At 38.2% G+C, this 27,892-nt stretch overlaps 1 long non-coding RNA gene across 1 annotated transcript in view; it reads left to right on the top strand.

Moving 5' to 3' along the window:
* The window catches only part of LOC118833350, a 37,245-nt gene extending 11,595 nt beyond the window's left edge, over window positions 1–25,650 (top strand). The window contains exon 3 of the long non-coding RNA XR_005009314.1: window positions 25,418–25,650. This is a non-coding gene — a long non-coding RNA (uncharacterized LOC118833350). The remainder of the gene's footprint in view (window positions 1–25,417) is intronic.
* Window positions 25,651–27,892: the final 2,242 nt, after the last annotated feature.

Consider the following 27,892-nt stretch of genomic DNA (forward strand, 5'->3'; position numbering starts at 1 on the left):
ATTTTATCTCATCCCTTTCTCTTTTCTCTCCTGTCCCATTCTATAAGGTCCCCCCAACATTCCATGAAACCTTAGCTGACATTATAGTTTATCTTGGTCTCTCTTCAGTTAAAGGACATTGTCACTTAAAGTTGGGAAGGTTGTAAAGCTACTACTAGTGCATTCATTGGAGAAAGACCTCAGTGCGTATCTGCTGCATTCCCTCGTTCTAAAAATAATCGGGTAGGGCCGAGAGAGGTTGAATGATTAATCTGGCCTTACAAAACAACCGAGTATCTGATGTGGGATCCGAACCCATTCTTGACCATTCCAATTTCAGGTTCTTAGTCGCTATGCCATCCTGTTTCTCATTTTTGCAGATGAAGAAGACATTTAGGGAAAACACAAAGTTAAGTCTTATTTCCATTCTCTCTTTATGTAATCTCTGTTGTTGTATACTATATTTTCCTGTAGAATTTATGCGGATGAAACCACCATTTAGCACTTGTATGGTATACAAAGTCTGAATCCTCAAGAATGTGTCTTATTCTCATGGTAGCTAGATAGCTCAGTGGATAGACCCCTAGACCTGGAGTCAGAGAGATGTAAATTGAGATGTGACCTCAGACACTTAATAGATCTTTAGAAGTGGGCACTTGTCTTTACCTTAGTTTCATCCACTGTAAAATAGGGATGATATTAATCACACTTAAATAACAAGGTTGTTAGGATCAAATCAGATACCGTTTTTAAAGTGCTTATCAGAGTGCCTTGTATACAGTGGGTTCTTAATGAATGCTGACTTCCTTTTCTTCCTTGTTCCCTTTGCATTTACCTTAGCAGTCAGTCCAGCAGAGACACCGAAAAAATAATTTCTGGAATTAATAAGATTTGTCTAATTGGTCATTGGTATTTGAGAATTTATGACTTCCAATTTATTGAATGTTTCACCTTCCCTCCTTCTGGGAGAAAAAGGTGGAAAACTTACGTTCACATCCCATCTACCTGTTTTGCCTTGGGAAAGTCAGATAACTTGGATTGGCCTGGTTATTCATTTGTGAACTGAAATCATTGAACCTCGATGGGTCATAGGTCTTTTTGAATCTTTTCTCTATTGGTAACAACAAGCACAGAGTAATAAATAGTCTTGGGAAGTGTTCAGATTGCATTCAAATAACTTAGAGCTAGACATAATAAGAGATATTGTTTCTGTTGGTAGACACCATTTTTGCTCCTTGTTTGGGTGAAGAAAATGAAACAGTTTTTAAATATCTCTGGGACCCATAAACTGAGGGTATTGGTGATGATCTTTAAGACTTCTTTCAGGATTAGATTTTGGATCCTGGTATGTGTTTGCTGCTACTCTTCTTGGCAGGCTTATTAAAAGCTTTTTGTGTTACGGACCCCCGTGGTAATCTGGTGAATCCTATGAAACCTTCCTCAAAATAATACCACAATGTGAAGAAAAGCAGCTTAAATGACAAGAGATGTATATTTTTCTATATCCCCCTCCCATCTGTCCATAGACTCTTTGGGGATTAAGAATTCCAGCTGAATGGGAACACTTTGGTGATTTCCGGAGCTTATAGTTGTTAATTTCTGTCATTATCTTACATTGACTGCCTGTACCCACATCAGAATGTAAGTTCCTGGAGGGCAGGAAGCATTTTGTCTTTTTGGTCTGCTTACCTACTTGCAGCCTTGTTGTATAGTAACGTATGGGAAAAATACCGGTGTACTTTCAAAAAGCAGTTTGGGGAAATTATAGTTTCTGTCAGAAGTAATACATACACATAATTTATGTTTTTTTTGGAAAAGATGTTTTGTTTCACGTGTGGTGAGTAAGAATCACCATGAGACTGGTATGAATAGAAAACAGGAAAAAGGACTTTTAAAAGATCTGGAATGTGTTCCACAATGCATTGTAAATATGGTTTCCCAATTTCTGGAAGTAACAATTTTAAGTAATGATCACCTGGCATTTTCTGATGTTAAACATTATAAATAAAAATGATAATTAGTGACCATTTCAAAATGGACACAGCAAGCCACACTTTTTGCACCAGAAGTGTCAGACGTGGCCTACATCACTCCTGCATTGGACCAGAACTACATCAAAATGTAATTGGGAAATATTTAATAACATAAAAGTATAAAGAAGGTCAAGGTCAACAGAGTTCATATATAGTTTTCTTAATATACAGCTACAGAGATTTTTATGTACAATTGAGTGTCCCTCATTCCTATTTGAGTTTGAAAAGAGTGGCCTAGAGCTTTCAAAATAGAGAAATAAAAGCACGGAATGGGAGCCAATCTGAACATATTTTACCTGAAAGACTGTTACTTACTATATTGCTGAGAAACAAGAATACTTCTAAGAATACAAATTATCTCAGTAACTATAAATTTTTAGTTTTCTGTGTTCTTTCTGGGTTGCTACTTGAAAAGTTTAAAAAGAGGTTCAGCTGTGAATATACAATAGGGAGTTGGCTCCTTTCAAAATACTGCCTCCTTTACTAGCTGCTTTTTCTTTGCATTTCTGTATTTTCTTATCTTTTGGGCCCTTTATTTTGATTTTTCCCTAAAGTCTCAATATAAATTACAAAATGACACAGAATTATAATAGACATATTCAAATTGAAGCCATACCTTCAAGACTAAAGAGCAAATTGTTTTCTTTTTTTCTTTTTCTTGTGTGTTTCTGCGGTTGCCAATATTTCTGCTTCCGTAAAGGTCTTTAAATAGAACTGAATTTGGACTGTTGTATTTTATGTGTCCTCCCTTTGCCTTGCAGGTCTATGGTTTGCCTTTAGAATCACCCTATTAACCATGGTAAAGATGTTTCTCTTTCCTCATTCAGTAAATTTTTCTTAAAGTAACTTATAGGTGCATGGAACTTATAGGCACCTGTTAGATTCTGGGGTTGCATAAAGAAATATGAGATGATAGTTGGTGCTCAAGAGCTAATAATTTATTGTTTGCATTTTTTGTTATGTATTTATTTTATTCCATTAAATTGTTTCAAATGCATTTTTTTTAAAAAGGAAGTTGGGGATTCTGGGGTTTTCATGAGCAGATAGGAATTTTTTTTTAACCTTGGCTAGTGATCACAAGAAATCTTTGGTACAGTATTTTTCACCACACAATCATCCCCACTGCCTAAATTTCACACCTGGTGTTTTTTTTTCCTTTGAGTCCAAAAATTGAGTTAAACCTTTTCATCATGAAATTGTCCTATGGTATAATTCATTTTTTCCTCACTTAATGGTATTTTTTCCCCAATATACATAAAGAAAATTTTGAACATTGGCTTTTATAAGATTTTGCGTTCCAAGGTTTTTTTCCCCTAAGGTTCCCCAAGACTGATGTATGTCTGATAGCCTATATAGCCATCTGATATAACCTACACAAGTGTAATCATTAATAAATATATTTCCATATTAGTCCTGTTGTGAAAGAAGAATCAGAAGAAAAGGGTAAAACATCAGAGAAGGTGAAAATGGTATTTTTCTTTCTGCATTTTGACTGTCATGCTGGATTAAAGGAAAGCATCAATGTATTCATCAGTGGCATATTGATCTGCATTTATCTCTCCCATTGCGATCCACTATCCTGGAATTTTCAGTGCATGCGCATCGTTAATACGTTCCTTAAAGCTGACCTCAGTTGTGTCTAAATGTTTTGTGACCCCATTTTGGGGTATTGGCAACGATAGTGGAATAGTTTGGCATTTGCTTCCCCAGCTCATTTTACAGATGAGGAAACAGAGGCAAGCAGGCTTAGCGATGTTCCGAGAATCACACAGCTAGTAAGTATTGTGGGTTGAATTTACTTCATCCAAATGGGCATTTCTGATTTCATTCCCAGTGTTTGTTTCATCTACTGTGCTGCCTAGATGTGCAAAACCTTCTTCAGGCACTTTAATGAAAAGATAAATTTCAGTTTCAGAATCGTATTATTCAAGAAGTTACATTCCGATGCCTAAGAAGAAGAAATCCCTACTCTAAAGATACTCAATAATCGGTAATATGTTCTCTTCTTGAAGACCTTATGTGGTCTCAGCAGTTCATTGCAGTTGGGGATGGCTGTAATTATTGGCAAGTGTTTCTTGACAGTGACTCCACTTTGCATCTTGCATCTTTTTTTTTCTCGTGATGATCGCAATTATTTCCCTCCTCTAATCTCATTTTTCTTGAGCTTAAACATACAGTTTTTTTAAAACCCAAATGTAGGAATTTACATTTATCATTAATTGAATTGTGTTTTACAAAATTATCTCTCAGGCCAATTTAGCCCCTGAGTCACCAAACTATTATTTATCCCTTAGGTCAAATCTGTAACCATGCCCTTTTTATAATGTTATCCCGAGGTGAGAATATTTAAAAAAATGTAAAAACCATTCTCTGGGTTCTGGCCTCCCTGATGTTCCCGGCACTACGTTAACACTGGTAACTTAAAGAAAGGCAGAAAACCCTCCCTGTTTCTAAGACACTCATAAACAAGGGAGATGACATGTAAAAAAATTATTCATAAAAACAAGGAAAATACAGAATAAACTGTTTAGGAGAAAGGAGAAAATGCTCCGGTTTTCTCGGTAGCATGAAGTACGTACCTGAAGAAATTACAAATCAATCAAACTAGGATGAGAAAGAAAGGAACCTAACTTTTGGTTGAAAATGTTACATGAACGGATGTGATCCAGGGATCTGAACAAAAGTAACTGAAGTTTTATTTTACTTCAGACCTCGGGAATTGGCAACTAGGACAAAATAGGAGTCTAGTGTTGGAAGGTCTGTCTGTGAATTGAGACACACTGCGAAGTTGCTGGACCTGTGAATTAATCCAACCATTCTGGAAAAGCAGTTTGGAATTAGGGCAATGACTAAATTGTATATACACTTTGATCCACACATCCCACTGCTAGACATACATCCCACGGTTGTCAAAGACAGGCCGCAAATGTTCCATGTTTGCAGATACTGGAGAAGAGCTTCTGAAGAAGTTTCTGGAGTAGCTAACAATCTTAAGAGCTGTTTGTAGGGTGAACCATACATAAATGGTATAAATGGCTCATCCTGCTCTTCATTTTTTTTAATAGCACAGTATTCCATTGCCACAACTTGTTTGGCCATTACCCAAGTGATGGGCATCCCCTGAATTTCCAATTCCTTGCTACTGGAAAAAAGAGTTGATATAATTTTGTACAAATATGCCCTTTTCTTTTTAATCACTGTGGAATACAGACCTACTAGTGAAATTTCTTCATCAGAAGACATGCACAGTTTCAAATGGGGGCAGTATAGATTCAAATTGAGCTCCAGTTGCTTGGATCAGTTCACAACTCCACAAAGAAGCATATTGGTGTCCAATTCTTCTCACATCTTCTCCCACGCTGGTTTCCTTTTCTGTCATTAGCCAGTCTGGCAGGTTATGGGGTTTCGATTTTCATTTCTCTAAAATTGTAATTTTAAGCATGTTTTTCGTAGGAATATGGATAGCTTTAAATTTCAAGTTGGAATGGCTTCTGTTTTTAACAATTTAAGTCAGTTCTTTATCTAAAATTTACTGTCTGTTGTTCCTGGGTTTCTAATTTCCTTCCGATCTTGGTTGTAATAATATTTTTTGTGCAAAAACTTTTAAAGTCTCTTTTTAAAAGTAAGGTCTCTATAAATATTTCTGTACGTATGGGTCCTTTTCCCGCTTGTGTGGTTTCTTTGAGATACAACCCTAGAAGCGGTATTGCTGGGTCAAAGGGTATGAACATTCCTGTGGCCCTTTGGGCACAGTTCCAAATTACTCTCCAAAATGGCTGGATCATCTCACAACTCCACCAGCAATATAACAATGTTCCAATTTTCTCACATCCTCTCCAGCATTTATCATTTTCCTGTTTTGTCATTTTAGCCAATCTGACAGGAGAGATGTGGTATCTAAGAGTTGTTTTGATTTGCATTTCTCTAATCAGTAGTGAGTTAAAGCATTTTTTCATATGCCTAAAGATAGCTTTAACTTCTTCCTCTGAAAACTGCCTGTTCATATCCTTTGACCATTTCTCAATTGGGGAATGGCTTGTATTCCTATATATTTAGCTCAGTTCCCTGTATATTTTAGAAATGAGGCCTTTATCAGAGACACTAGTTGTAAAGATTTTCTCCCAATTTTCTGCTTCCCTCCTAAATTTGTTGCATTGGCTTTTTTTGTACAAAAACCTTTCCATTTCACATAATCAAAATTATCCATTTTGCATTTTGTAATGCTCTCTCTCTCTCGTTGGGTCATGAATTCTTTTCTTTTCCATAAATCTGATAAGTAAACTATTCCTTGCTTTATTCCTTGGAACTATGCCAAAAGGTCTATAAAAATATTCATACCCATTGACCCAGCAATACCACTTCTAGGGTTGTATCCCAAAGAGATCACACAAGCGGGAAAAGGACCCATATGTACAAAAACATTCGTAGCGGCTCTTTTTGTGGTAGCCAAGAATTGGAAATCAAAGGGATGCCCATCAATTGGGGAATGGCTGAACAAGCTGTGGTATATGAAGTTAATGGAATACTGTGGTGCCATAAGAAATGGGGATCATACGGACTTCCGTAACAACCTGGAACAACCTACACGACCTAATGCTGAGCGAGCGGAGCAGAGCCAGGAGAACATTGTACACAACCACAGATATATGGATTCCGTGAGGACCAACCCTGACAGACTTTCTCAGCAACACAAGGTGCAAGGACAACTCCAAAGGACTCGTGATGGAGAATGCTATCTACATCCAGAGAAAGAACTATGAAGTTTGAATGTAGATTGAGGCACACTTCATGCTCGCCTTTTGTCTTCTCCTTTGTTTTTGTTTTTGGGTTTTTTTTTGGTTTTGTTTCTTCTTTCTCATGATTCATTCCATTGGTCATAATTCTTCTCCACAACTTGACTAGTGCATAAATTAATTCAATGCGAAGTTATACATGACAGTTATATGAGATTCCATGTCGTCTTGGGGAGGGAGGGGAGAAAATCTGGATCTCAAAATTGTGTAGAACCGTGTGTTGTAAACTAAAAATAAAAATAATAAAGATATGTAGACACACATACCCACACTCTACATGTCAAACACACAGGCAACTTTTAGGAAATACAATGCACTCTTCTGCAAAAAAAAGAGGTAAGGTCTCACATCACCACTTAATGGATATCTATATTGTACATTGTATACATAGGTTTTTCCTTTGTGAAATAGTGAGGTCTTTGCTCAGAAAATGGAGTGTTAACTAATGAAAATTTACTAATGTAAATTAAAGTTTTCCAGTAGTTCCCACTTCAGGGACTGACAAGGAGACAGTATCAGCAACCCAGCAGTGAAGCACGGGCAATATAGAAATCGCATGTCAACAAGTGGCATTAGCAACGCTACATCAATATCATGGCAATGTCATGTTGATGTGAGTGGCAATTGTCAATGTCGACGCTAATGTCACGGCCATGTCGATGTCATGGCGATGTGAATAGCAATGTTGGTAACATGGCAGTGTCATGTCAATACCAACTGAGATGGCAGCGGCATGTTGGACATGCCAATGACATGCGATATGCCACCGTCACATGTCATGTGACATGTCAATCATGCCAGCCACGACAGGGACATGCGACGCACCACATGCCAGCGACATGCCAGCGACATGCTGGACACCACATGACATGTTTCCTGCCAATGCACTTGACATGCCCATTACATGCCAGTCGCAGTGATGTCAATGACATGTGGCACACTAATTACATACCTGCGACATGACACTCTACATGCCAGTGACCTGCCAACGACATAGGCAATGCCATATGCAAATGACATGTCACATGCCAATGACATGTGACATGCCAGCAACATTTTGACACCACATGACATGCTTCATGCCAATGCATTTGATATGCCCATTATATGCCAGCGCCACACGACATGCCAGTGACATGTGACATGACACATTTCAGCGGCATATGATATGATGACACGTGACATGCCGACATGCCAGCGACACACGACATGCCAGCAACATGTGACATGCCATTGACATGTGCAACATTACATGCTAATGATGTGTCAAGATGCCGTGTGACATGCCAATGACATGTGACATGCCAGTTACATGCTGCCGATATATGACACGCCAAATGTCAGTGACATGTGACATACTGATGCCATACACGTGGCAATGCCAGCCACGTGTGACATGCTAATTACGTGTCAGTTACATAGGACACAGCGCATGCCAACGCCATGAGACATGACAGTGGCATAAGACATGTCAGTGACATGAGAATGCAAATTTCATGCCAGCGAAATGCACGGCACATACCAATGACATGTGACATGACCATGCCATTTGACATGCCAATGACATGCCAACTACATACTAGAGGCACGCAACACGCCGATGACGTGGGTCACACTAGTGACATACGTCACCCCAATGACATTCGACATGCCAAGAGCACGTGACATGCGTTTATCGTGTGACAGTTCAGTAACATTGCAGTGACATGTGACATGCCAATAGCATAATAACATGTATCAAGTCGACAACATAGTAATTACATCTGATGTGCAATAACAGCAACATGCCAACGACATGTGATGAAGGCATGTGGTGTACCAACAGTATGACAATAACATGTGATGCACCAATAACAATTTCATTGCGGTTAATTTTTTGGGTGTTCTTAAGCAGTGTTATGGAATGCAACATAGCACTTCTAATTTTCAATAGAGATGTGTGGAATGCGTTCTGTCTATGATGCATATTAGCCTACCGGCATCTGCCTTCATACACTTGTGTTGCTGCCTGGTTATTTTGTTTTTGCTTTCGCTCTTTCGCACAGTGTCAGTCCATAGATTAATCCAAAGTGCAAAACTACTTATAAACAAGTCTTAAGTCAGCTTGGGAGGAATAAAGAGCTTTGGACATTGGATAAATAGAAATAACTTGTGATTGACTGAAAAAATTAAGCCCACCTCTGGACCCAGGTATGATCCAGGAAGCCAGGATCACACGTTAGAGTCCAGCAGCGCACGATTCCATCATTGTCGAATCTAAAGCTGGACGCTCCCCAGCCCTGTGCCCCTCCACACCCCCCAATCTTCTGCTTTCACTAGCCTTCCTTTACCTGCCTTCTCTTTGACCTGGTACAGGGCCGTCCAAAATGAGGCCCAGCAGTGCAATTTACGCGGCCCGCCTACAAGCATAGTAATTTACATAAATGCAGAGCTCTCACTAAAATGGCAAATCAAAATATATTGTCTTTTGTTTCAATAAAAACCTAGGGTTGGACAGCCCTGACTTAGGGGATGATCTTATGAACTAAAATGGGCTGAAAAAAAAATCTACAGCCTCTATCCCTGTAGGCAGCAATTGCTGAAGGCAACACCTAAACTTGGAATAAACAAACTTAGACAAGGCATCATCTAAGCCTTTAAAGAGCCCCAACCCTTGGAGCTCAGCAAAGAAAAAAGGGCTTCCAGTAACCAGAACCTGTGAGTTGACTCTTTTCCCTCCATGCGTTCTCCAAGTTTGAGCCCACTTTCTCTGGGCAACTTGTGTGTGCACAGGGAGAGTTTATTTTTTTTCCACAGGGGCTATCCCTGCTTACTAGAATATAGTTTCCATGGGCTAATTAATTCTGGCTGAAAACAATCATGGACAATGCTGGCTGGACCTTGTTGGTGTCCTTTTAGAGAATTCAAACCCCCTCGGGATTATCCCTAGAACCCTAGGGAGGAAGAATAGTACTCACCTTCTGGAGAGTTGAGGGAGTTGAGTAGTTCAGAAACTAGCTATACTTCATGTAGGAGTCTAGGATCAGAACTTCACTGAAATGATAGTAGGTGGGTCATCATTTCATATAGCACAATAGTATTATATTGCCTTCTCATACTATATCTTGTTCATCCATTTCCCAATTGATGGACATCCACCCAATTTCCAATTCTTTGCCACGACATAAGGAGCTGTTATAAATGTTTTTGCACATGTGCCTCCGTTTCCCATTTTCATGATCTCTCTGTGATACAGACCTACTAGTGGTACTGCTGGATCAAAGGGTATGCACAGTTGACCTTTCTGAAGTATATGCTTCATAATATCTTTGGTTCAAATTGTATGTGGAATTTAGTGCTTTCTGAGGTATAGTTCCAATTGCTTCCCAGACCAGTTCAACCAACTATCAGTTCCAACAACATAGTATTAGTGTGTCTCCCATAATCCCTAATACTTTTTTGTTCTACAATCTGATGAGTAAGAGATAGAATCTGATTTGTTGTGATATGCATTTCTCCTACTATTAATGATATGAAACATTTCTGAAGTGGTTTGCCTTTCTTCTGAGAATTACCTGTTCACATCCTTTGCCCATTCAGCTTTTGGGCATGATGGTTCTTGTTCCTATATATTTAATTCAGTTCCATATATATCTTGAATATTAACACTTTTTTGGAGAACCTTGCTGTAAATACTTTCCCACCCCACCATAAACTGTTTCCATCCTCATTCCATCCTTATTGTTTTCATTTTTGAAAAAAATTTTCAATTATATGCAATTACAACAAATTTTGCATTTTATCTCCCATGGTCCGCTATTCATTCTTTGGTCACGAACTCTTTCCTTATCCATAGTTGTGAAAGATATTCTATGGTTTGTACATGATACTCACCACATCTGTTATCTCATTGACTTGGTACTTTGCTTGTAAATCACAGCCCATCCATGTCTGCTGATGATGTGCAACCAATGTCCACTTTCTTACCAAAATTTGTGACAAGATGCTTCTTCAGTTTCACCTGACATCAAGCGGGTACCAATGGAACACCCTTATTTTCCATTGGTCTTCCCTCAGTCTTGCTATGTTCTAGGTCTTCTTTTTTCTTTTTGGTGACTTTCTTTACTCCTATTCCTCACAGTTCCTTCTTGGTCATGTCTTGTAGCCTGCTAATATCCAACATTTGCCTTTTTGTTCATTTTTGTATTATACTCATCTCCAATTCTCCAAAGGTTTTGTATATGTATATAAACACATGTGTATATGTGTTTATGTATTTACATGTGTGTATATATGTGTTTACGTATTTATATGCATATGTACGTACATACACAGTTTTATATTCACTAATGGACTTTCATCCAAATATATGTAATAATCTAGTCAATATATGAACTTCATAAACTTTTGAGTGATTTCAGATGCCTTTTAATTGACTATGTAATTACTTTGTTGTAATTACTTTATTTATCTCTTGCCGCATTAGAAATGTTAGCACTTTATCATCATTTGGACCCACTTGATTGCTCAAATTTATTTGCCTTCTTAGGTTGCATTTGATTCTTGTGGTTTGCATCTCAGATATTCTACCAAGTTTAGGTATTTTTATGAAGAATACTTCATGTCCTCTATGAACTGACCACTAAAAAAGCCCTATAGGATTATTTATACTCAGTTTTATAGAGCAATTTATCATCATTGTAAGCCGTTTTCTTTTGCCTTCTGGTATACTGTATTCCAAGCTTTCTTTTGCTTTCTAATAGGTGTGCCATAGTTTTCTAGGATCCTGATATTGATTCCTTGCTACTTGTAATCTTTCTTTCTCCTTGCTTGTGATAATTTTTTCTTTATAGTGGAAGCTTTGGACTTTGAGTATGACATTCTTGGCCATTTCCACTTGGGTTTTCCTTTAGGAGATAACGGGCAGATTTTTTTACATTTTTACCTTGAGCTTTGGGTGAGGCAAACTAGTGCATCGATTCAGATTTTCAGCTGTTACTCGTCTGACAATCTTTAGAAAATTTTCCACAAAATTGATGAATTAAGTGAATTTCCCACGATGACGTAATTTGTCTCAGAGGCAGAATTCAAATCCAGGTACTCCTGATGCTGAGACTGGCTTTCTTTCTGCTACACTAAGCTGAATATTCCCTTTATCCAGGGTTGTTCTAAATGATTTTGGAACAGATTTTTAAAATTTCAGAGTAAATATCTATACCTAAGAATTCAGCAAATGTTACAAATCCCAGCTTAATTGATTGTCCATATCAGGGGTGGGAAACCTGCTGCCTCAGGACCGCATGTGGCCCTCTAGGTCCTCAAGTAGAGCCCTTTGACGGAATCCAAATTTGCAGAACAAATCCCCTTAATACAAGGATGTCTTCTGTAGAACTTGGACTCAGTCAAGGCTGCACCCGAGGACCTAGAAGGGCATTTGTGATCTTGAGGCCACAGCTTTCTCACCCTAGACTTAAGAAAGTTATGGAGAAGATGTTAAATAATGCAGATTACACTGAAAATTGTGTGGGGTACTTTCATTTTCTGGAAAGCTGGTTGTTCTATCTTTACTACCAAAGCACAGACTTTATATTCATCAGGTAGGTCAGTTTTTACAAAACAGGAAAATGGTAAATGCTGGAGAGGATGTGGTAAAATTGGAACATTGTTCCATTGCTGGTGGAGTTGTGAACTGATCCAACCATTCTGGAAAGGAATTTGGAACTATGACCAAAGGGCTACAAAAATGTTCATACCCTTTGACCCAACAATACCACTTCTAGGGTTGTATCCCAAAGAGATCACACAAGTGGGAAAAGGAGCCATATGTACAAAAATATTTATAGCGGCTCTTTTTGTGATAGCTAAGAATTAGAAATGAAAGGGATACCCATCAATTGAGGAATGGTTGAACAAGCTATGGTATATGAAGGTAATGGAATACTATTGTGCTATAAGAAATGGGGATGATACGGACTTCATAACAGCCTGGAAAAACCTCCACGACATAATGCTGAGTGAGTGGAGCAGAGCCAGAAGAACATTATACACAACCACAGATATGTGGATTTTGTGAGGACTAACCCTGACAGACTTTGGGTCTTCTCAGCAACACAAGGTGCAAGGACAACTCCAAAGGACTCACGATGGAGAGTACTATCTACATCCAGAGAAAGAACTATGAAGTATGAATGCAGATTGAGGCACACTTCATGCTTGCCTTCCCCCACCCCCTTTTTTGTTTTTGTTTTTGTTTTTAGGGTGTTTTTGGTTCTGTTTCTTCTTTCTCATGATTCATTCCATTGGTCATGGTTCTTCTCCACAACTTGACTAGTGTGTAAATTAATTCAATGTGAAGTTATACCTGGAAGTTATATGGGATCCAATGCCATCTTGGGGAGGGAGGGAAGAAAATCTTGAACTAAAAATTATGTAGAATCATGTGTTATAAACAAAAAATTTTAAAAATTAAAAAAAATAAGCAGTCCTATGAAGCTTATACACATGCAATCATGTAAAACATTTCCATATTAGTCGTGTGGCACAAGAAGACTGAAATGAAAGGGAAGCTAAGGAAGGGAGAGAGGAAGCAAGGAAGAAAGGAAAGAAAGAAGTGAAAAATAACATGCTTCAGTCTATAGTCAGTCAATATCAGTTCTTTCTCTGGAGGCAGATAGCATGCTTCATCATGAATCTTCCATGACTGTCTTTGATCATTATAGTGCTGTGAATAGCTAAGTTATTGACTGTTCCTCATCATACAATGTGGCTGTTCCTTTCAGTCCCTTTACAATATTAAGTTCAATCAGTTCACTCCTCCTGAAGTTTAATTCTGTTTCTTTCCAAAGGTAAGAATCATAAATGGCATGGACCCATTCACGTGCATATCCTTATCTCCGTAACACCGATATATTTTCTTTTCCCGTACAGAAACAACTGAGTTTAGGACCATGCCAATCACGTTTATGCTATGACTGGGCTTATTATTAAAGATCCCAAAATAATACTATTAATTATGATGATAAATAAGAAGACCCAGATTGTTATAACCTTTCTGGCTAGCAACAAAGCAGTACCAAGCCAGACTTAATACAAATTTAACCACTCTAACAGAATCAGTCTGGGGGTGGGAGGCTTTACTCCAGAAGTTAGAAATTGCCCAAACCAGTCCTCTCCCCACAAACCCCCATCACTCTCTGCCTAACACACAAGGTCACTCAGGGCAACATAGTTTTTTGGGTTTTTTTGTTTTGTTTTTTAACCTAGACACTCAAGTCAAATAGTAAGTTTATTCTTATATATTTCTGTTCTGCTCTGCCCTTATCACAAACTTCCAATGTTTGATTACCTAACCACCTATTCTTTTAATGCTAATATCAACATCAAAAGAATGTGCTCCATTATAGGCCCACATGGTAGAAATAGCTGTGGGTCTTGTTTTGACTTGATGTAAGATTTCAGATCTACTAATGAGTCTCTTTTCAATCACGTGCACCAGGACTTCACATTAAGGCTTGGTTGACTTTTTTAATGCATTTACTCTGAGACATCTATCTTGAATGATATCAAAGCATCTCTGGTTACTAAAATCCTAATAGGATCTTCTAATAAGGAAGTTTAGCTATGAGGAAACATTGACCTGGAAGACAATATTATAGAGGAATTCTAGGGTAACTACTTCTGGGCCATTACATTATTATATCATGAAAATCTAAGGAACCTAATCTAAAACATCGACCTAATAGCACTGAAATGCCACAATGTAGGGGACAGTGTTATGATGTTTAACTCTTGCACTTTCTACTTTTTGATTGTATGACCTTGGGGTAAATAAGCTATCTTTTCTGCGCCTCAGTTTTCTCCCTTGAGGCTGAGCTAAATGTCCTCTAAGGTTCCTTTCTGTTATATATTTATCATCCAATGATGTTAAATCAAGTAAATTGTTAATTTATTTTTTTTTAATTTAAATTTATTTATTTAACATATTTGGTTTTCAGCATTGATTTTCACAACAATTTGAATTACAAATTTTCTCCCCATTTCTACCCTCCCCCCCACTCCAAGATGGCATAAATTCTGGTTGCCCTGTTCCCCAGTCAGCCCTCCCCTCTCATCCCCTTTTCCCATCCTTTCTTGTAGGGCAAGATAAATTTCTATGCCCCATTGCCTGTGTATCTTATTTTTTAGTTGCATGCAAAAACTTTTTTTTTTTGTTTTTGAACATCTGTTTTTAAAACTTTGAGTTCCAAATTCTCTCCCCTCTTCCCTTCCCACCCACCCTCCCTAAGAAGTCGAGCACTTCAGCCTAGGCCACACATGTATCATTATGTATAACCCTTCCACAATACTCATGTTGTGAAAGGCTAACTACATTTTGCTCCTTCCCGACTCATCCCGCTTTATTGAATTTTCTCCCTTGACCCTGTCCCCTTTCCAAAGTGTTTGTTTTGACTACCTCCACCCCCATCTGCCCTCCCCTCCATCATTCCCCCTCCCTTTTATTTTTTTTTATCTTCCTCCCTCTTCTTTCATGTGGGGTAAGATACCCAACTGGGTATGTATGGTATTCCCTCCTCAGGCCAAATCTGATGAGAGCAAGGTTCACTCATTGCCCCCTCACCTGCCCTCTCCCCTCCTCCCACAGAACTGCTTCCTCTTGCCACCTTTATGCGAGATAATCCACCCCATTCTATCTCTCCCCATCTCCCTCTCTCAGTATGTTGCTCTCTCATCCCTTAATTTCATTTTATTTCTTTTAGATATCTTCCCTTCATCTTCAACTCACCCTGTGTCTGCTCTCTCTCTTTTACATATATATGTATTATATATATGTATATATACATATAAAAACACACACATATATATACATACATACACATGCATACATATACACATAGATACATACATACATACACATTCACTTATATACATACCTAAACATATATATATGCATATTCCCTTCAACTACCCTAATACTGAGGTCTCATGAATCATACACATCATCTTTCCATGTAGGAATGTAAACAAAACAGTTCAACTTTAGTAAGTCCCTTGCAATTTCCGTTTCTTGATTACCTTTTCATGCTTCTCTTGATTCTTCTGTTTGAAAGTCAAATTTTCTATTCAGTTCTGGTCTTTTCACTGAGAAAGCTTGAAAGTCCTCTATTTTATTGAAAGTCCATATTTTGCTTTGGGACATGATACTCAGTTTTGCTCGGTAGGTCATTCTAGGTTTTAATCCTAGCTCCATTGACCTCCGGAATATCGCATTCCAAGCCCTTCGATCTCTTAATGTAGAGGCTGCCAGATCTTGGGTTATTCTGATTGGGTTTCCACAATACTCACATTGTTTCTTTCTGGCTGCTTGCAGTATTTTCTCCTTGATCTGGGAGCTCTGGAATTTGGCGACAATATTCCTAGGAGATTTCTTTTTGGGATCTATTTGAGGAGGTGATCGATGGATTCTTTCAATTTCTATTTTGCCCTGTGGCTCTAGAATATCAGGGCAGTCCTCCTTTATAATTTCTTGAAAGATGGTGTGTAGGCTCTTTTTTTGATCATGGCTTTCAGGTAGTCCAATAATTTTTAAATTATCTCTCCTGGATCTATTTTCCAGCTCAGTGGTTTTTCCAAGGAGATATTTCACATTGTCTTCCATTTTTTCATTCCTTTGGTTCTGTTTTATAATATCCTGATTTCTCATAACGTCACTGGCTTCCACTTGCTCCAATCTAATTTTTAAAGTAGTATTTTCTTCAGTGGTCTTTTGGACCTCCTTTTCCATTTGGCTAATTCTGCCTTTCAAGGCATTCTTCTCCTCATTGGCTTTTTGGAGCTCTTTTGCCATTTGAGTTTGTCTGTTTTTTAAGGTGTTGTTTTCTTCAGTGTATTTTTCAGTATTTTTTTGGGTCTCCTTTAGCAAGTCATTGACTTGTTTTTCATGGTTTTCTCGCATCCTTCTCATTTCTCTTCCCAATTTTTCCTCTACTTCTCTAACTTGCTTTTCCAACTCCTTTTTGAGCTCTTCCATGGCCTGGGACCAGTTCCTGTTTTTCTTGGAGGTTTCTGTTGTAGGCTCTTTGACTTTATTAATTTCTTCTGTCTGTATGTTTTGGTCTTCTTTGTCAGCAAAGAAAGAATGCAAAGTCTGAGACTGAATCTGGGTGCGTTTTCGCTGCCTGGCCATATTCCCAGCCAACTAACTTGACCCTTGAGTTTTTCAGTGGGGTATGACTGCTTGTAGACTACAGAGTTCTATGTTCCACGTTTGGGGGGGAGGTGCCAGCTCTGCCATACCAGCACTGCTCCTTCCCCAACCCCCAACCTGAACTGGGCTCAGATCTTCCGCAGGCTGTGCACCCCTGCTCTGATCCGCCACTTAATTCCTCCCACCAGGTGGGCCTGGAGCCGGAAGTAACAACAGCTGTACCTGCCCCACCTCCGCTGCCCCCGGGGCTGGAAGCCGAACCGCGAACTCCTTCCACTCCCGCAGCTTTTCCCACTAACCTTCTCCGCAGTCTTTGGTGTTTGTGGGTTGAGAAGTCTCGTAACTGCCGCAGCTCACTGAATCAGGGCGCTAGGGCCCCCTCCGCCCGGCTTCTGGTCTGTATGGTCCACGCCGCTCAGGCTGGGCTCTGCTCCACTCCGTTCCCAGCTCCCAGCTCCCAGCTCTGAGCTCCGTGTGGGATAGACCTCACCCAGAGACCCTCCAGGCTGTCCTGGGCTGGAGCCCTGCTTCCCTCTGCTGTTTTGTGGGTTCTGCCGTTCTAGAATTGGTTCAGAGCCATTTTTTATAAGTTTTTGGAGGGTCTCCCTACGGAGCTCACTCTATTCCCTGCTTACCAGCCGCCATCTTGGCTCCGCCCCCCTTCGCATTGAATTAATTTACACACTAGTCAAGTTGTGGAGAAGAACCATGACCAATGGAATGAATCATGATAAAGTAGAAAGAGAAGCAAAAAAAATAAACACAACCCAAAAACAAATACAAAAGAGAGAGAAAAAAGCAGGGGGCGGGGGAGAAAAAGGGAAGCTTGAAGTGTGCCTCGATCTGAATTCATAATTCATAGTTCTTTCTCTGGATGTAGATACCAGTCTTCATCATGAGTCCTTTGGAGCTGTCTCTGCACATACTGTTGCTGAGGAGAGCAAAGTCTGTCAGGGTTAGTCCTCACAGAATCCATATATCTGTGGTTGTGTATAATGATCTCCTACCTCTGCTCCACTCACTCAGCATTATGTCATGTAGGTTTTTCCAGATTGTTATGAAATCCATATCATCCCCATTTCCTATAGCACAATAGTATTCCATCACCTTCATATACCACAGCTTGTTCAGCCATTCCCCAATTGATGGGCATCCCTTTGATTTCCAATTCTTAGCTATCACAAAAAGAGCCGCTATAAATATTTTTGTACATATGGCTCCTTTTCCCACTTGTGTGATCTCTTTGGGATACAAGCCTAGAAGTGCTATTGCTGGGTCAAAGGGTATGAATATTTTTATAGCCCTTTGGGCATAGTTCCAAATTCCTCTCCAGAATGGCTGGAGCAGTTCACAACTGCACCAGCAATGGAACAATGTTCCAATTTTACCACATCCTCTCCAGCATTTATCATTTTCCTGTTTTGTAAAAACTGACCTACCTGATGAGTATGAAGTCTGTGCTATGGTAGTAAAGACATAACAACCAATTCTCTCAAATTGAAAATCCCTAATTAAATAGGAAATTAGAAATACTGAAAATCAAAGGAGGGATTAATAAAATTGATACCAAGAAAACTATTGAATTAAGAAATAAAACAAAGAGCTGGTTTTATGAAAAAAAACAATAAAATTGATAAACCTTTGGTCAATTTGATTAAAAAAAAAGAAAATCAAATACCTGTATCAAAAATGAAAAGGGTGAGTTCACCTCTAATGAAGAGGAAATCAAAACAATAATTAGGAAGTATTTTGTCCAATTGTATGCCCATAAATTTGACAACCTTAGAGATATGGATGAATATCTACAAAAACATAAATTGCCTACGTTAACAGAAAAGGAATTAAAATTTCCAAATAACCCCATCTCAGAAAAAGAAATTGAGTAAGCCATCAATGAACTCCCTAGGAAAAAATCTCCAGGGCCAGATGGTTTGACATGTGAATTCTATCAAACATTTAAAGAACAACTAATTCCTATACTTTGTAGACTATTTAGGAAAATAGGTGAAGAAGGAGTCCTACCAAATTCGTTTTATGATACAAATATGGTACTAATACCCAAACCAGGTAGAATCAAAACAGAGAAAGAAAACTATAGACCAATTTCCCTAAAGAATTTTGATGCAAAAATTTTGAATAAAATATTAGTAAAATATTGTAGCAACTTATCACCAGAATAATACACTATGAGCGGGTAGGATTTATTCCAGGAATGCAAGGCTGGTTCAATATTAGGAAAACTATTAGCATAATTGACCATATCAACAACAAAACTAGCAGAAACCATATGATCATCTCAATAGATGCAGAAAAAGCCTTTGACAAAATACAACACCCATTCCTATCAAAAACACTAGAAAGCATAGGAATGAATGGAGCCTTCCTTAAAATTAAAAATAGCATCTATTTAATACCATCAACAAGCATTATTTGTAATGGGGATAAGCTAGATGCATTCCCAATAAGATCAGGGGTGAAACAAAGATGTCCATTATCATCCCTACTATTCAATTTGGTACGACAAATATTAGCTGTAGCAATAAGAGGAGAAAAAGAAATTGAATGAATTAGAATAGGCAAAGAAGAAGCTAAATTATCACTTTTTGCAGATGATATGATGATTTACTTAGAGAATCCTAGAGAATTAAGAAACTACTTGAAATAATAAACAACTTTAACAAAGATGCAGGATATAAAATAAACCCACATAAATCCTCAGCATTCCTATACATTCCTAACAAAGCCCAACAGCAAGAGATAGAAAGAGAAGTTCCATTCAAAGTTACCGTAGACACTGTAAAATATTTGGGAGTTTATCTGCCAAGACAAACCCAGGGCCTATATGAACATAATGATGAAACACTTTCCATGTGAATAAAGGTAGATCTAAATAAATGGAATAATATCAGTTGCTCATGGTTAGGCCGAGCTAATATAATAAAAATGACAATTTTACCTAAAGTAATCTTATCTATTCAGTGCCATACCAATTGAACTACCAAAAACTTATTTTACAGAGCTGGATAAAACAATAACAAAATTCATCTGGAAGAACAAGAGATCTAGAAATGCTATGAATGAAATGAAAAGAAATGCTAGAGAAGGTGGCCTAGCCATACCAGATATTAAACTCTATTATAGAGCAGCAGTCATAAATAATTATATGGGTTGCAGGGGACAGAGACAGTCTAATGTTGGTAAATTGCGTGTTCTGAAGCATATACCTCCTCCTGACAAAGCCCCAAGGAAAAACTATTCTTTACCAATAAAAGTTATGACTTTTTTCTCCTCACACAAGTTGGTGATTCAGATAAAAGAGCTATCTAAGCATCCCTGGTGCAGTGACATATTGCCATAGACATCCAACATGAGCACAGTTAAAGACAACGATAGAAGTTTAGAGATTTAAACATTTTTTACCTCAAGAAGTAACTTCATAGTTGATAACAATGGATCAGCCATAAATTATTTTTCTGCTAAAAAAAGGCATTTTTTACAAGATAAGATGTAACTAACACCCATTACATTAAGAATATAATTTTTAAAATTAACCCCAAATCTGTGGTTGTAATAGAAAAAGAGGCACCTTCAGTTTTATATCGTTTGAAATCTATATTGAAGAGAAGTATAACAATTTAATTCCCAAACCAAAATGAAAGAGTACTAAGACATGTAGTTAGCACACATTATATCATTCCTTAGTCATCCTGACAACATAAAAGCACAGTGACTTTTAAGAAATAAGTAATTTAAAAATAAGATCAATATTTAAAAGTCAAGAAGGAGAAATAAGGAAAAATAAAACCAAAACAAAACCAAGATTGTTGCTATTCGTGTGCAAATAAGAAGCTATTTCTCCACAGGCATTGAATGAATATAAATTTTTTACTTGACATTTTGCACTCAATTATAACCTTTTACTTTCCTATTGTTTAAGCAAGTTTTTTATGCAAATTTTGATTTTTTGCTAAATTAAGTAACTTTTAGCCTAACCTTTGGAAGACTTATTGACTCTCTGCAAATTCCGGGCAATGGAAGAAAATTGTACAACTGCTATAGTCTCATATTTCATACAACATACAAACAGAAGCAGAATGACCAATTAAAAAACAAGGAAAGAAGATTCTCTGACAAAAAACGTAGGAATTATAACTATGCCATGAAGAGTTTTGTGGACAAGTACAAATCAACACTGGCTTTTTTAATGGAAGTCATCCAAAATTAACATCTGTAGCTTCAAAAGTCTTAGGATCCCAAGGGCCTACAAGTTTCTGGATAAGGCAGTGAAATTCAAAACCAGTCTATCCATTCACAAAGGAAATACAGTACTTTTGGTTATCTCAACAATCTGAAATACTGGACAAATCCAAATCTGAAAAATACTCACAAAAGGAAAACAAAAATCATATTTAGCCATCAGATGTCATGCTGTGTTTCATGAGATGGTTTTAAAGGTACTGTTTTGATGTGTCAATGTCCATATGAACTGCCAGCAGGATTTATCACTGCACAATTACATCATTAAAGCAACACGGCAATTTCATTTCAACTCTGTATGAGGCCTTCCAGACATTGGCACATTCCTCGATGAATGGGAGATATTGTTTTCAATGGCAGGGAAATCAGGGGGAATCCCAAGAATTACATGGTTCATTTCCAGGGCCAATCTGGTGCAGAATTCACCCATAATCTTAAATCTAGTCCTCTATTCAGGGAATAAATCTGTTTTTGGTGAGTATGAAGAGGGACTGAGGAATCCAATAGCATCTTCTCTGTCCCCCTCCTCCCTAATCTTTCTGCTGATCACACCCCCATTTTCTTGAAACTCCTCTCTCTTCCCTTCTGTAGCATTGTCAGACCCTAATTCTTAAATCTGCATTCATCCCTAGAATGATATGGGCTCCAGTCCTGGGTGCCCGATGCCTACTGACCAGTTCTGCTCGTTTGCTCTGCGATTCCCTTAGACTAAATATAACCCAGCCTTTCTTTTAAAATAAATCTCTTCCTCTCCCACTTCCATATTTTTTCCAGTGGTACTTTCATTCTCCTAGGCACTCAGTCTTGAAATTTAAGTCATCTTTGACTCATCTCTCTCTAATCCTTATATCCAGAATCCTCAAGTCTTCCTTCAAGATATCTTTGGCACCCATGCCTTTCTCTCTATTCTCATTGTTCCCACTAATGCTGGCTGTATGGTCTCCTTCTTAAGAGAGGCAATGCAGTATAGTGAAAAGAGCTGGGGGAAAGCAGTCAGAAGAGACCTAGTTTTAAATCCTCCTTCTTGCACTTAACTAGTTGAGTGAGAATCGTTCAAAAGGTACAGTTGGCAGGCTTGGGGAAAACATCCTTCTAAGAGATATACTATTATGATACTCGGAAAACCCCCAAAACAGGAAAATATAGAGTGAAACAATGTTAAATTAAATTCAAAATAAAAACAACTTCATTGCCTCTTTGAGCCTCAGTTTCCCCATTTGCAATAATACCTGTATAATACAGAAACCTCATAAGTTTGTTATAAGAATTAAGGGAGATATTTATGTGGAAGGGTATGTAAATGTCATGTTACGATGCCTGTATTACATTTATTTTATAACTGAATAGTGTAGACTCCCAGCAGGTGTCCCCGATGCGGATCTCTCTCTTTCTCATTTATCCTGAATGATTGCTATACTAACCTTTCTAAAAAATACTCTGAATATATTATTTATAGAATAATAATCCAACTTCTCCATTTTATAGAAGAAGAAACATGAGCAGGGGATTTGCAACTTGCCCAAGGTCACAGAGGTAGTAAACCACATAGTCAAAATTTGAACTCAGGTCCTCTTGACTCCAGGGCCGGTACTCTACTCACTGTGCCACCTAGCTGTCCCTTTGCCCCTTTCCTGGAAGTGGCATGTGAAATCCCTTCTCACCTCTCTTGTTCCCATTTCCACCAGCCCCTGCCCCTTTCTTCCTGGCCCAGATTCTGGGCTTCCTTTCCCACCTCATTGTGAAAAGTGTCCTTCCCAGGGCTCAGTCTCCCATCATGTCTGGTGTTCCCTGGTACTTGGGGTACTCACTTTTCAGCCATTCTTAGCCCTTGCACAAGCTTTCTCTTAGTTGCCTCTGCTATTCCCAGGACAGACATCTCGTGAGACAAAAATAATGATAGAATAACTCATATTTATGTAAAAGTCCAAGATGTATACAGTACTGTCCTTACAAAAGCACTATTAGGTAGGGAATTTCAGGATTGCTACCATTTTACCAATTAGGAAACTGAGGCTAAAAGAGTTTAGTAGGCAAGAGGGGCAGGGTGTATGAGAAAATAGCAAAAAAATTGCCAGTCAGTGACACTGGAAGGAAGGGTCTCCATCAAAGCTGAGCTCTCTGGCCTCCTCCCATTCACTCTAAGAGCCTTGACCAATAGAGAGTTCATATTTCTGTAGTGCTTTAGTGGACAGAGATCAGGGAAATTAGGTGGCTCAATGGATTGAGTTCTTGGCCTGGAGTCAGTAAGAACTGAGTTCAAATCCCACCAGAGACACTTAATAGCTGTGTGACCATAGGCAAGTCACTGTATCCTGTTTGCTTCAGTTTTCTCATCTGTAAATTGAGCTGGAGAAGGAAATGGTAAACCACTTCAATATCTCTGCTAAGAAAACCCCAAATAGAGTCATGAAGATTCTGACGTGACTGAAAAATGACTGAAAAGCAAAAGTATAGAGAGAGCCATCACACAGAAGAAAAAAAAAAACTTTGAAAGAAATATTCAGTAAAAGGAATCAAGACATTGAAAAAGTGTTAAAATAAATTCATCCTGCCTTTCCTGTGGACCTTGCACCACTGGAAAGGAATGGTGGGACTTGTTTTCTTCCTCTTTTGAAGGACCATGCTTATCGATTCTTGTATTACTCATAAAGAGTTGGTCTCCATCAATAGCATGTACTTTTCTCTGAGAGCAGGATCTGTTTCATTTTTATCTTTGGACTCCTACCTTTGGACTCCCAGCACCCCTAGCATTGTGCGATCCCATAGTACCTTTTAATAAGTGCTTTTTGACTAATTTAATGCCATTGAAAATTATTTCACAGTCTTTTGTGGACATCTGCTGGTCAAAAGAGTGAGATTGAAGAATATTATAATACTCTTTTCCTGACATCTAGTGGTCACAATGGAAATTGCAGAATTTATCCATTTTTGTTGTCATCTTTGTGGAGAGATGGAATATTTGCATTGTAATGAAAGTTTTAGGCCAGAGAGAAATATATCATACAACTGAGATCCCTGTCTTGTGGCCAATGCAGATATTACACTTTGAGTCTGTCATCTCGTGTTCAAGCCACCTACTCATTTAAAACCATATTTTTATTGAATTTTAGTGCGTATAACAGCTCTTTTCTTATTATACAGGCAGAAAGAAACTAAAGTCCTCAATTTATGAAATGAAGAGCGTACTGAATTCCTTCAATGTCAATATGAATTCAGACTAAATCATCCCCATCAAAATTCTCTATTAAACTCAGCATCATATCAGAACTCATTTGATACAGGTTAAGCCTCCATAGCTGTAGGGACAGCATTGAGCTGATTTTATCCTCCCGTATGGTTATGTGGATAAAGTCTTAATGTTGATTAAGAAAAGGACTCAAACATTTTCAGTACATAAATGCAAAAAAAAGACTGACTTTTTTCTGAAGGAAACTTTGAAATAATATCGAGTGTGACTGACATTCTACCAGGCATTCAGGTAAATATCTGCCCAGTTGTTGAGGGCTTGTTGTTGTTCAGTCACTCAGTGATGTCTGACTCTATGTGAGGCCATGGACTTTTATCCATGGGGTTTTCTTTGCAATGATGCTGAAGTGATTTGCTATTTCATTCTCCAAAGTGTTTCAATTCAACCAGAGTAACTGAGGCAAATAAGGGTTATGTGACTTGCCCAGAGTGGCAGAGTAAGTATCTGAGGCCACACTTGAACTCAGATCTTTCTGTTTCCAAGACAGGTGTTCTATCCACTGCACCACCTAAGTGCCCTGTCCAGGGCTACTAAAAAATAAAAATAAACCTGTAAAAAATAACCCTGGGAGTATGCAAAATGATAGTAAGGCTGCAACTATAGTCATTGTCTTCAGTAGTATGGCTTAGATTCCAATTGGGCTTTTCTCTTTCTAAATCTCATCTTCCTGCTGGGAGAATATATAATTTTATTATATTAATAAGATATTATTAAGTTAGGATTAATGTTTTTTTTTCTATTTCCTCATTCAGGGGACATGCCCTGTAAGTCAGTCAGTCTCTGAAGGAAATTGCTGGTAAATGATATTTTCAAATTCTCTGGGAACATGCTCCTTCATCCTGGCCAGGACCTCAACCAACTAGAAGACCTCTCTTCCATTCAGAGGGTAAACAGAACGTAAAGCAATAATTCTATTCTCTTGCAGCCCCACATTGTGTTTGAGTGTAACTCAGCACATGAAAGAGAAAATTGACCAGAGTGGATTGAATGAAGATGAATTCCTTTGTCCAGATTGTTGGAGGTATCCGAGTCCCATGATCAAGCCATGTTCTCAAGAGAAGGAGTTGAAGACATTTAGCCTACCTCCTCACTAATTGTTCACCTATCAAGGTTGTTTTCCATCTGTCAGGGCACCTCTTTATCCAAAGGCATTTAACCATTCAATGACCTCCATGGTTTTATCTTTGGTTGTGGAGATAGACCACTGAGCATCAATTTATTGATTATCAGCTAGCCTTATTAATAAATTGATTATTAATTACTCAGAAACTCTTATTTCTCAGGCTTTTCATTCATCTCATTTCCCATGAACCATGTTCTTCATCCATCTTCAACTGATATACTCCGTTCTGAACAAAGCCATCTATCTCCTTTTAGGTGCTACCAGCATTCTCAAATGTATGGTGTATATCTGTGGCCTTACTCCTTTCTGTACCTAGTCATTCTTTTAATATTTTCAATGTATCCAGAAGATCATAGCATCCTAGATCTAGAGATAGGAGTCCAATCACCTCATTTTATAGAAGTGATTTGACCAAGGTCATGCACAAGATTTTAGATCAAGAGCTGCAAGGGATATCAAAGATTATAGTCCAACCCTCTCAATTTATAGATGAGGAAACTGAGGGCCAGACAGAAGTGACTTGCTTAAGGTCACATGCAAGAATATAGATCTGGTGCTGAAAGGAATCACACAGGCTATGTAATGAGACCTGCTTATTTTACCGATCTGTCAACTGAAGCTCAGAGGCCTTATGTGACTTGCTCAGGCATACACAGCTCATCAGTGACAGAGACAGGATTTGAGTCCCAGCCTCTTCAACTGAAAATCCAAACTCCTTCAGTTTCATCACAAAATGTCTCCATTGCCAATCCCCACTTCCTCTTTCTGTTTCCAGGTAAGGAGTGTTCCAAAAATACTCCCCCCTTTTCCCTCCCTACCCACCCTCCCTAAGAAGGCAAGCAATTCAACTTAGGCCACATGTGTATCATTATGCAAAACCCTTCCACAATACTCATGTCGTGAAAGACTAAATATATTTTGGTCCTTCCTATCCTATCCCCCTTTATCCAATTTTCTCTCTTGACCCTGTCTCTTTTCAAAAGTGTTTGCTTTTGATTACCACCTCCGCCTATCTGCCCTCCCTTCTCTCATCCCCCCTTTTTGATCTTCTTCCTCCTTCTTTCCTGTGGGGTAAGATAACCAATTGAGTGTGTATATTATTTCCTCCTCAGGTCAAATCTGATGAGAGCAAGATTCACTCATTCCCCCTCACCTGCCCCCTCTTCCCTCCCAACAGAACTGCTATTTCTTGCCACTTCTATGTGAGATAATTTACCCCATTCTATCTCTCCCTTTCTCAATATATTCCTCTCTCATCCCTTAATTTGATTTTATTTTTTAGATATCATCCCTTCATATTCAACTCACCCTGTGCCCTTTGTGTGTATACATACATACATACATACATACATACATATATATACACACACATATGTATGTATGCATGTATATTCCCTTCTGCTACCCTAATACTGAGGTCTTATGAATTATGCACATCATATTTCCATGTAGGAATGTAAACAATACAGTTCAACTTTAGTAAATTCCTTATGATTTGTCTTTCTTGATTAACTTTTCTTGCTTTCTCTTGATTCTTGTGTTTGAAAGTCAAATATGAGAAATCAAGATATTATAAAACAGAACCAAAGGAATGAAAAAAATGGAAGACGATGTGAAATATCTCACTGGAAAAACCACTGAGCTGGAAAATAGATTAAGGAGAGATCATTTTAAAATTATTGGACTACCTAAAAGCCATGATCGAAAAAAGAGCCTAGACATCATCTTTCAAGAAATTATCAAGGAGACCTGCCCTGATATTCTAGAGCCACAGGGCAAAATAGAAATTGAAAGAATCCACCGATCACTTCCTGTAAAAGATCCTAAGAAGAAAACTCCTAGGAACATTGTCACCAAATTCCAGAGCTCCCAGATCAAGGAGAAAATATTGAAAGTAGCCAGAAAGAAACAATTTGAGTATTGTGGAAACATAATCAGAATAATCCAAGATCTAGCAGCTTCTACATTAAGGGATTGAAGGGCTTGGAATATGATATTCTGGAGGTCAATGGAGCTAGGATTAAAACCAAGAATCACCTACCCAGCAAAACTGAGTATCATGCTCCAAGGCAAAATATGGATTTTCAAGAAAATAGAAGACTTTCAAGCTTTCTCAGTGAAAAGACCAGAGCTGAATAGAAAATGTGACTTTCAAACACAAGAATCAAGAGAAGCATGAAAAGGTAATCAAGAAAAAGAAATTGCAAGGAACTTACTAAAGTTGAACTGTTTTGTTTACATTCCTACTTGGGAAGGTGATGTGTATGATTCATGAAA

The sequence above is a fragment of the Trichosurus vulpecula genome, unplaced genomic scaffold (genome assembly GCF_011100635.1).
Source record: "Trichosurus vulpecula isolate mTriVul1 unplaced genomic scaffold, mTriVul1.pri scaffold_45_arrow_ctg1, whole genome shotgun sequence".
Lineage (NCBI taxonomy): Eukaryota > Metazoa > Chordata > Mammalia > Diprotodontia > Phalangeridae > Trichosurus > Trichosurus vulpecula.